The following is an 11,001-nucleotide window of genomic DNA, read 5'->3' on the forward strand; positions in this document are numbered from 1 at the left end:
CTCGAGTGTGTGGAAGAGTTTTGTTATTTGAGAGACATGTTGTGTGCTGGAGGTAGGGCTGGAGCTAGCTCTGTGGCTAGGGTGAGAAGTGGATGGAAGAAGTTCAGGAAGCTCTTGCCGCTTCTGACATTTAGAAGACTCTCCCTACGTGCTAAGGGGTCTTTGTATGCAGCATGTGTTAGGAATGTAATGCTGTATGGTAGTGAGACCTGGGCAGTGAAGGAGGAAGATATTCGCCGGCTCAGACATACAGAAATGACAATGATTAGGTGGATGTGCGGTGCGTCCCTGCATCCAAGGCCTCGAGGGGCTGGGTTTACGATGGAAGAGTTGAGAGGTAGGATGGGACTGGAGTGTATTGGTGTTGTGATGAGGAGAGGTAGATTAAGATGGTTTGGACATGTGGGGAGGATGGGGGATGATAATTTGGTGAGGAAGGTGAGAAGTGTTAATACTGGGGGTGGGGTTATGAGGGGTAGACCGAGAAAGACATGGGACGAGGTCATTGTGACCTCAGGGTTAAGGGACTGAACAGGGAGGCTGCAATGGATCGTGCAGCGTGGAGAGCCGCCATTAGGTGACCAAGGCCAACACATGCAAGCATTTTGGGGCCTTTAAAAACGAAACAAAACGAAACGGTGTATCACGCAGGCCTATCGGATCCATCCCCATGTGCGGGGTGACTCAGAAATCAGTTACCAATGTTGGCAGCACTTCTTCCCATCCACTCTGACTGGGTTGGTGGCATGTGAGAGGGAAGCAGTGGTGAGTTGGGCTATTTTGGGTTACTTCTGGTACACCTGGGCAGGACCAGAGGCTGGGGACACACCACACTGCACGTGGTTGGCTTCAGTTTTGCTGTGTCTTTTACCACATGTGTTGCATCTCTACAGTGTGGTGTCTTCCCATAGTGACTGTGAAAAATGGCTACTCATAGTTTCCCAGCACCTCCTCTTCTGAGAAAGCAAAGTGGAAGATTATTACCAGCGTGGAAAGGATGGAGGCAATAAAGGCTCATAAGAAAGTCACAAGCTGGGGTGACCTCACGCACAAATACGGCCTTAGGAAGTTGATCCTTCAAGGCATCTTGAAGGCTAATGACAAAACAAAGAGGTAATGAAAAAAATGGAAAGTAGGAGGAAGGGTAAGGATGTATTCAGGAGCATGAAGCTACCTAATGAGAAACTCAACGAAGCTGCATATGAGTGGTACATGCAGGTGTCCTTGAGAGTGGCAGTGGACATCCAACACACAGCACAAAGATTTGCTACACACCTTGGAGTCAAAAGATTTCAAGTGTAGTGATGGCTGGGTGTGGGGTTCAGGAGGCACCAAGGTATTAACAAGGCCATCATTGGGGAGACACCAAGCACTGGTGTTGATGCTGTCGATATGTTTGTCCAGCATTTTTGGAAGCTGATGGAGGACACCTTGCATCTTCCTCGCCCATTCATGCCCAACCTTAAGCATTTCACACACTCCCACTCCTCCACTTCGCAACCTTTTATCTTCGTTTCACACAATGCCATCACAGAATATCTCACACTTTTCTTCACAGATTCTCATTTACCTCCTTCTTTTTCCTTTTCACTAGTCTCTTGATGTGCTTCATGCTCTCAATATACAGTATTCAGTTCTTATTTCAATTGAACCTCTATCCTGTAACCACTCTAGCCACTCCTTCCTCTTTTCCTCCACTGCTTTCTTAACCTCCTCATCCCACTATGCCGTACCTTTCTTCTTTGTTGTCACTCTTGCCACACCACACACCATTTTAGCAATCCTAATTAAGCAATCCCTATATGCATTCCACAGGCTGTCCAGATCCATTTAATTCCAATTCACTGATTCTGATTCCTTCTCTACTTTGGTCCTGTATTTATCTGCCATTTTTTTTATCCTCAGCTTCTCGACTTTCAGGCTTTTTCCCTGACTGCTCCTCTCTCTCCTGGTCCACCTCACTCCTCCCAGCATGATCTTGCATACATCTGACAGACCTCCACATCGTCCTCTCACGGCCCTTGTATCAGCAACCATTCCCATCATCGACCTCTCTACGAGCACGTAATCAATCAGGCTTCTTTCAACATGATCCCCATTCCCTCTATACCCGGTACGGTACCATGTACCATATATTTATGTGTACCGGTAGCTATCTTTGTGTTTGAAAATATGAGTTACAAATGTGCAACCTTCTTTCCTGACACATATCCTTCAGTCACTTCCCATCATCGTTTTGTCCTTGTACTCCATAACAACCCATTATGTTATCCTCAGGACCAGTGCCTACATTTCCATTCATACTGCCTATTACGATCACTTTACAGCTCCTGGGCTTTTCTCCCACTGCTTCATCCACCTCATCCAGAAATCTTTCTTTCTCTCCCTCACTCCTGTCATCACACAGTGCATAGGCCTATGCTACAATCACTGCCACTTTCACTTTCTCAAACTTGAACTTGACATAAACAGACCTCGTGCTGACACATTTGTAGTCTCTCATTCCATTCTGCCACACCTCATTCATCAACAAAGCAATTCCTTACTTGTATCTTCCTCGCCCATTCATGCCCGATCTTACACATTTCACACCCTCCCACTCCTCCACTTCACACCCTTTCATCTTCATTTCACACAACGCCATCACGGCATATTTCGCACTCTTGAACACATTCACCACTTCAACCCTCTTGCCCTCCTCATTCACACCTCTCACATTCCACATGGCCATGCAAATATGCCCATTTGGCTGGGGCCCTGGGCAGGTACTGGGCCCTCCAAGGCTCTCTGAAACGACTGCCATGATTAAGTGATTTGGAAAGGGGAATCTGGGGGACACTTAACCCTGCCAGAAACCCTGGTTATATGGTTACCACCCAGCGTAGCAAATGGTTTCCTGAGTACAGGAAACCATTTGGCTTGTCACTCAGTGTAGAGATCGTAAGGCATCACTAAACTGATTAAGTGGATGATGGGCACCCCCACCTACCACCAATTTCATCACCAAAATAATATAGCTAATAATAATAATAAATAATATAGTACTGTAATACAAAATACCAGGTACCGGTATACAGTAATAACAATAATATATAAACAATTCTATTTATCTGTCTATCAAGACTATCTATAGCTAAACACCACAATCCAGTAAGGGGTGGCCGTTTGTCTCTGAGATAGCTACCCAATAGTTGTTTCATGTCTATCTATCTATCACTAGCTAGACGTCATAGCTTAATCTCATAAGGGGTGGCTATTTGTCTTTGAATTAGGCTACATACTGTAGTTGTTTTACAGGGAGGGTCAATAACCCTCCACCAACCCACTTGTTGACATGTAGGGGAACACGTATATATGGGTTGGTTATATGGGTACGGTACCACCCAGCTTTGTACATGGTTTCCTAGCTTAAAGGAAACCATTAGCCTTATCACTCAATGTAAAGCCACCTAAAAAAGAAAGAAGAGTAACAAAAAGCGACAGGAAAGATGGGAGTAATAGGAACAGAAGAGGACAGACACTGAATGATAAAAGAGGAGGAAGAAGTAAGCAGCACTACATCAAGTGAGTGGACGATGGTGAGAAATAGGAAGATAGGAAGACAGACACAGAATTATAAAGATGGAGGAAGAAGTACACAGCAATACATCAAGTGAGTGGATGACAGTGAGATATAGGAAGAGAGGAGGACAGACACAGAAAAAGAATTTAAAAAGGTGAAGGAAGAAGTAGGCAGCACTACATCAAGTGGGTGGATGATGGTGAGAAATAGGGAAGAGAAGAGGACAGACAGAAAAAGAATGATAACGATGAAGGATAAAGTAGGCAGCATTACATCAAGTGAGTGAATGATGGTGTGAAATTGGAAGAGAGGAGGACGATGGTGAGAAATATGAAGAGAGGACAGACACAGAAAGGGAATGATAAAGATGAAGAAGTAAGCAGCACTACATCAAGTGAGTGGATGACAGTTGCAAACAAATAAATAAATAAAACCTCACCTCCAATTTCTCTTCTCCCTCCATGGAATTTTCTGTTGTCAGGTCCACAGTGGCCATACAACCATTATGGCCAACTTGGACACTATCCCACGGGCTGGCCAAAACCTTCTTTATGGTCACCAGAACTTGCCGCTCCTCAAGCACGTAGGAAACCCCTTGCTGTGCGATTTGGTTGGGGTTTGTCAGTACGTCCAGACAATATTTTAGAAGTGTCTGGCCACTTCCCATGCTGGACAAAACAATACTGGCCAACTGGTCGCTAGGCTGGGTGATTTTGACACTGCTCGGTAGGACATTGCCACAGTGGATGCTCAAAATCAAGCTCTTTTTACTTTGCCTCATAGTGTAGCTTGGGATGAGAGTGGCATCATCTTGTGGTGGCAGTGTAGCCTTCTCCAATTCTGCGTCACACACATTCTCTCCCTCTTCCTCCATCGACTCTGCTTCTCTTTGCCGAGGTGGAATCTCAGCATCTGTCTCAAATACACAATCATCTTCCTCTTCTGCACCTTCTTGTAGCAGTAACGTTTTCTCCTGGGATTCTATGGGTGCCTTCAAACTCTTCTTATTCTGCTTGATGGGGGGTTGGGACGGGTATCAACATCATCTGGCTCAAAAACACAGTCCTGTATCTCCGTGGCCCCTTCTCGTAGTGGCAGCACGTCCTCCTGTGATGAAACAGAAGCCTCGGAGGAGTTATCCCCATCACTGGTGGTCCGATAATCACACTCGATCCCAGAATCGGAGGACGGAGAGTGGTCGTCAACAGCAGGGCAGTTGTCGTGATCAACCGTGGCAATAACAGTTAAGGTCAGTGTCAGTTTCCCCGTACTGACATCAAATTTGGCCACGCTCGTTTCCTCGTTCACCGGGTAAGGTAGTGGTAACTCCAATTTATACTCTGGGCCTGAGAGTGTTGATACTATGACTGACTGTTGCCATATATTTGCATCAACCTGAGATGCGCGAGTCACCCCAGGCAGCTCCACCTCGACTTTGAGCTCCTGTGGCTGCCATGCCCTCCTGTATTGGGAAGATAATTGGAGCGCATAATCCTGAAGGTCCAATTTATTAACATGTTTCATTTTGTATGCTGGTTTGACTGGCATTCCGTTTTCTCTGACCGGCATTCCATTTTCGCTGATCAGTGCTCCATTTTCTCTGACTGGCATTCCATTTTCAGTCACTGGTGTTCCAATTTCTTTGTCACTTACTCTGTCATTATTTTCCCTTATATCCTCACTTTTGTCTTTACTTACACAACCCTTTCCTTTATGGACACCCTTTATCTCTTTACTATCAACTTTACTTAAATGTTCACTGTTCTTTTTACTTACAATCTTCTCTTTATTTACAGTAGCCATTTTCTCGTTATTTACAATACTTTTATCTTTATATACATTTTTACTTACATTACTTCTGTCTTTACCACTAGTCCTTTCATCAAGTTGTTGGAAACTCATTTTGTCACTTGTTTAAAAAAGCCACTCCTCTTTACTTAGCTATCAGCACTGGTACTTCAAATGGCTTCTTTTTCTCACTTGACTTGAAAAGTTTTGTCACTTGCTTTGAAATGCTTTTTATTCTCATTTACTTCAAAAACTTTCTTGTTCAAAATGTTTGTCTGTCACTTCTAATTGTTTCTCTTTTTAGCTTCAAAACATTTCTCTTTCTCATTCACTTCAAAAAATTTATCTTTCTTGCTCACATCAAAATGTTTCTTTCTCACTCCAAGACATTCTCTTTCTCATACACTTCAAAAAGTTTATCCTTCCTGCTCACTTCAAAATGTTTCTTTCTCACTCCAAGACTTTCTCTTCCTCATTCACTTCAAAATGTTTCTTTCTCACTCCAAAAACTCTCTTTCTCACTCACTTCAAAATGTTTCTTGCTTCAAAAATTTTCTCCTCACTTTCTCTTTCTAAATTGTATCAAAAAGTTTTGCCTGACTTGCTTCAAAAACTTGCATCTCACAGACACATTTTATCACAGCGAGTCAATGGGCATTCAAATATATATACTTTTTATCTTTAACCTCCTCCATTCACTTTCCTGTAAATTAAATATATCTTTCAGACTCTCCTTAGCACTATGAGTGACTGTTTTGTGCATGACAGGGTTCTATCTATCTACAGCCTGACGACACAATCCCGTAAAAGGTGGCCGTTAGTCTTTGAGTTAGTTGTTTATGTCTATCTATCTATCTAAAGCCAGATGTCATAATCCAATAAGGGGCAGCCGTTTGTCTTTGAGTTAGCTGTTTTATGTCTATCTAAAGTATCTATGGCCAGACACCATTATTGGGTAAGGGGTGACCATTTGTATTTAATTGTTTTATAGAAAGGGGCACTAACCCTCCACCAACCCACTTGCTGACACATAGGGAACATGTATGGATGGACTGATTATATGGTTACCACCCAATGCTGTAAATGGTTGCCTGGCTTACAGGAAACCATTCAGCTTGTCACTCAATGTAAAGCCACCTGAAAAGGAAAGAATAGTAATAAAAAGAGAAATAGGAAGAGAGGAGGACAGACACAGAAAAAGAATGATAAATGTGAAGGAAGAAGAAGGCAGCACTACATCAAGTGAGTGGATGATGGTGAGAAATAGGAAGACAGGAGGACAGACACAGAAAAAGAATGATAAAGGTGAAGGAAGAAGTACCGTAGGCAACACCACATCAAGTGAGGGGATGAAGGTGAGAAATAGGAAGAGAGAAGGACAGACACAGCAAAAGAATGATAAAGGTGAAGGAAGAAGTAGGCCGCACTACATCAAGTGAGTGGATGATGGTGAGAAATAGGAAGAGAGGAGGACAGACACAGAAAAAGAATGATAAAGGTGAAGGAAGAAGTAGGCCGCACTACATCAAGTGAGTGGATGATGGTGAGAAATAGGAAGACAGGAGGACAGACACAGAAAAAGAATGATAAAGGTGAAGGAAGAAGTAGGCCGCACTACATCAAGTGAGTGGATGATGGTGAGAAATAGGAAGAGAGGAGGACAGACACAGAAAAAGAATGATAAAGGTGAAGGAAGAAGTAGGCCGCACTACATCAAGTGAGTGGATGATGATGAGAAACAGGATGAATGAAGAACAGACAAAAGAGAAACAGAATGATATAGGTGAAGGAAGAAGTAGGTAGTGCTACATCAAGTGAGTGGATGATGATGAGAAACAGGATGAGAAGAGGACAGATACAGAATGATAAAGGTGAAGGAAGAAGTAGGCAGCACTACATCAAGTGAGTGGATGTTGCTGAGAAACAGGAAAAGAGGAGGACAGACGCAGAAACAGAATGACAATGGTGAAGGAGGAAGTAGGCAGCATTACATCAAGTGAGTGGATGATAGTCACATTCATCTAGCACCAGAATTATAAAATTATGAATGCAAGAAGGTAAATGTACAGCTTTACTTTAAGTGGCAGGAAGACCTCACTAATTCAATTTATATTCCTCTAATTTGTTTTCTATATTGGTATTTTTCTGACTATTTTCAGGGTGGCAAATTACCTCTTCCTGCTCAAAAATGTGTCTATCTATCTACCTATCTATTGCCAAACGCCTGAATCCTGTAAGGGGTGGCCACAAACAAATTCCCTCCATGTCACCCTGTCCCCTGCCATTTCACTGCCCTGCTCCCAGCTCACACCCTCCAATCTCATATACGGAACCTCTCCACTCCATCAGCTCCATCTCATCCTTGGCCTCCACCTCACTTACATACCGGTACACTCTCCTCATCAGTCTCTTGCTCTCCATCCTCTTCCACATGGCCAATTATCTTTTCTATTGTATAATTCTGAATAGTTTTTAAAGGTTCCAATGTGCTTGAAGGTAAAACATACACTTGAAGCAGTAGATGCACCTTACCAAAGTAGTTCTTCTTCCTTCTGATAGTCTGTTATATTTTTCTGATCATTTCTAGGGTGGTAAATAAACTGTCTATTGCCAGATGCCTTAATCCCATAAGGGGTGACCACACACAAATCACCTCCATGTCACCCTGTCCCCTGCCATTTCACTGCCCTGCTCCCAGCTCACATCCCCTCTCTCAAAAATGTTCCCCATTATTATAATCACGTCCTTAAGCCACACCTACGATTATTTGTTTCCAGCATATGAGAAGAATCTTAACGTACTCAGAAGAGAAGAATCTTAACGTACTCAGAAGAAGAAAGAATCTTAACGTACTCAAAGATAGATTTCACTTCCCAGCCTCCTAGATGCTAGATCAGGTCAGGCTGGGTTAGGTTAAACTAGGTTAGATTAAATTATTAGCCCAGGTACAGTTAAGGTAAGTTACGTTAGGATTAGTTTAACAGTTAGGTTAGGACAGTCCTTTCTGCCATTACACTGACAATCAAGAGTTGAAAAAGCAGAGCAGCTAAAAACAACGTGGAAACAGATTTAACAACGATGAGATGGAGGGATGGAATGGAGAGGTATATGACAGATGGGGGTGTGAGCTGGGAGCAGCGCAATGAAATGGCTGGGGATGGGGCGACATGGAGGCGATTTGTTTGTGGCCACCCCTTCTGGGATTAAGGCATCTGGCAATAGATAAATAGTTACTTTACCACCCCAGAAATTATCAGAAAAACATAACAGACTATCAGAAGGAAGGAAAACTAATTTGGCAAAGGTGCTTCTACTCCTTAAAGTGTATTTTTTTACCTGCAAGCACATTGGAATCTTTAAAAACTATTCAAAATTATACAATACAAAAGATAACTTGCCATGTAGCGAGGATGGAGAGCGAGAGACTGACAAGGAGAGTGTGAGTGAGGTGGAGGCCAAGGATGAGATGGAATGGAGAGGTATATGAGAGATGGGGGTGTGAGATAGGAGCAGGGGAGTGAAATGGTGGGAGATAGGGCAACATGGAGGCAATTTGTTTGTGGCCACACCTTACGGGATTAAGGCATCTGGCAATAGACAGACAGACTAAAGATAACACATCATAAGATTTTCATAGATCGTTAATGAGAGCTCTCCATGTATTTTGTCCATATTTCTGACCTATATTAACCCCCATTTGTTCTCTCTCAAGGCCTCCATCATGCAGAATTCCTGGTATTATTTTACATGTTGCCAATATGTGGTTCAGGGTTATTACCACAATAAACGCAATGTATGATACCTAACTCTAGGGTAAGCATTCCATTGCAGCAGGGTAGGAGTAGGATAGGGTATGGTAGGTTAGGTTGGGGTAGGGTAGGGTGGCGTAAGGTAGGGTAGGGTAGGTCCAGAAAAATATACTGCACAACCTGGGGGTGTAGGCTATTGGCAACTTGTAATAATTTGCAAATTCCCTCCAGTGCCTAACTCATCAATCACACCCTTCACATTCTTCCATCAACCTGGCTTAGTTTTGCATGACAGGGGGTTTGAAGAGAGTTTGTGACAATTTACCATACTGTGTAACCACTATCTTTTTTTGGTAAACTCGCAGTTTCAGACAGTCCGTGTAATTCTAATATTTTTACGGTAAATTTTTACAAGTTGCCAGTACACCTCCCAGGTTGTGCAGTACATTTTCTGGACCCTAACCTAACCTAACCTGCTGCAGTGGAATGCTTACCTTAGAGTTGGGTATCATACTATGCATTTATGGTGGTAATATCTCTGAACCGCACATTGGCAGCTTGTAAATACCATCCAGTCTATCATTTTTTGGTAAATTTGCAGTTTTGGACAGTCCATGTTATTCTGATATTTTAAGTACCTAAAATAAGTCACCTAATCTTCTACACTACCACAGACTACCAGAACAAACTTAACTGATCTATCTATTGCCAGACACCTTAATCCCGTAAGGAGTGGCCACAAATAAATCACCTCCGATTTGCTCTGTCCCCCGCCATTTCACTGCCCTGCTTCCAGCTCACAGCCCCCTCCCTCCTATACTTCTCCATCCCTCAATCTCATCTAACCTGACAAATATACCTAATACTTTCCAAACTAACGTAAAAGCGAACCAAGATGCAAAACTGTCTGACACTACAATAATACCTTGTTTTCCTTCCACCATGCACTTTTTATCTCCTGTACGACCTTTACCCCTTTCTGAACACATCATCACGCAATATTTCATGATAGGATCTTGGAAGGGATTAACTTTGAGATATTTACCCCTTATCACCGTCATGCACAAATTCTTACTGTCCATGACGCCTACTAGACTTTTTACCCCTCTCATGGGCTTTAAATAAAACTTCAACCTCTGGATCACCTGGCTGGATCAAATAGTCACAAAAATCACGTCATTTTGTCCCTATTTCTCTACACTCCGGGCAAAACCGGGGCTCGGGACCTAGGAAATCCATCTCAACACCTCTCGTTTTCCACCTCTTTCACCTCTCCTTCGAACTGTTTTCTATTGTCAGGATCACCAATTTCCCGGCCAAAGTCACAAATAAGCGCCCTGAATCTCTCTTCTTTCACAGACTCCAATAAAAGGGCTAAATCACCACTTGAAAAATGGTATCCCAGCTGATGCGGATCGGTGGTGGCCATGTTTAGTGAAGAATTTGCATTATTACCAAAGGTGGCTATCGAAAGCGCTAAATTTATGCCAGGTTTGTACTACAGAGGTGCTGGCAACGAAAAAACTCAAGAATTTAGTAGAAAGTAATTGCAACATTTTGGTACTATATCTAAAAATGTCTTTAAGTACAAATATTTAAAGTAATATTATGCCTACAAGGGTTGCTAGATCACAAGGCCCTAGGTTAACGACAGATATAAAGAACCTAGAAAAAACTAGAATATCCTGCTACACTTTGTTAGTCATTGGTAAACATTGAAAAAATGTTCTGTAACACCAGACACTGATTAAGGCTTGAAAATATCGGTGTCAGTATTGATATAATGCCAGAACAGCTAAATGAAGCTCTAGACTACCCTTATATACTCATCATATGAGAAATAATTTGATAATAATGGTTATATATCTGGATTATCGATAGTTATTGATAAATATATTTACA

The 11,001-nt window shown here is 42.5% G+C and overlaps 1 pseudogene; it reads right to left on the reverse strand.

Moving 5' to 3' along the window:
• The window catches only part of LOC145409841 (uncharacterized), a 63,997-nt pseudogene extending 53,469 nt beyond the window's left edge, over positions 1-10,528 (reverse strand).
• Between the last annotated feature and the right edge of the window lie 473 nt (positions 10,529-11,001).

This window comes from Coenobita brevimanus, chromosome 9 (genome assembly GCF_032717465.1).
Source record: "Coenobita brevimanus isolate Jiangsu-jjx chromosome 9, ASM3271746v2, whole genome shotgun sequence".
Classification (NCBI taxonomy): domain Eukaryota; kingdom Metazoa; phylum Arthropoda; class Malacostraca; order Decapoda; family Coenobitidae; genus Coenobita; species Coenobita brevimanus.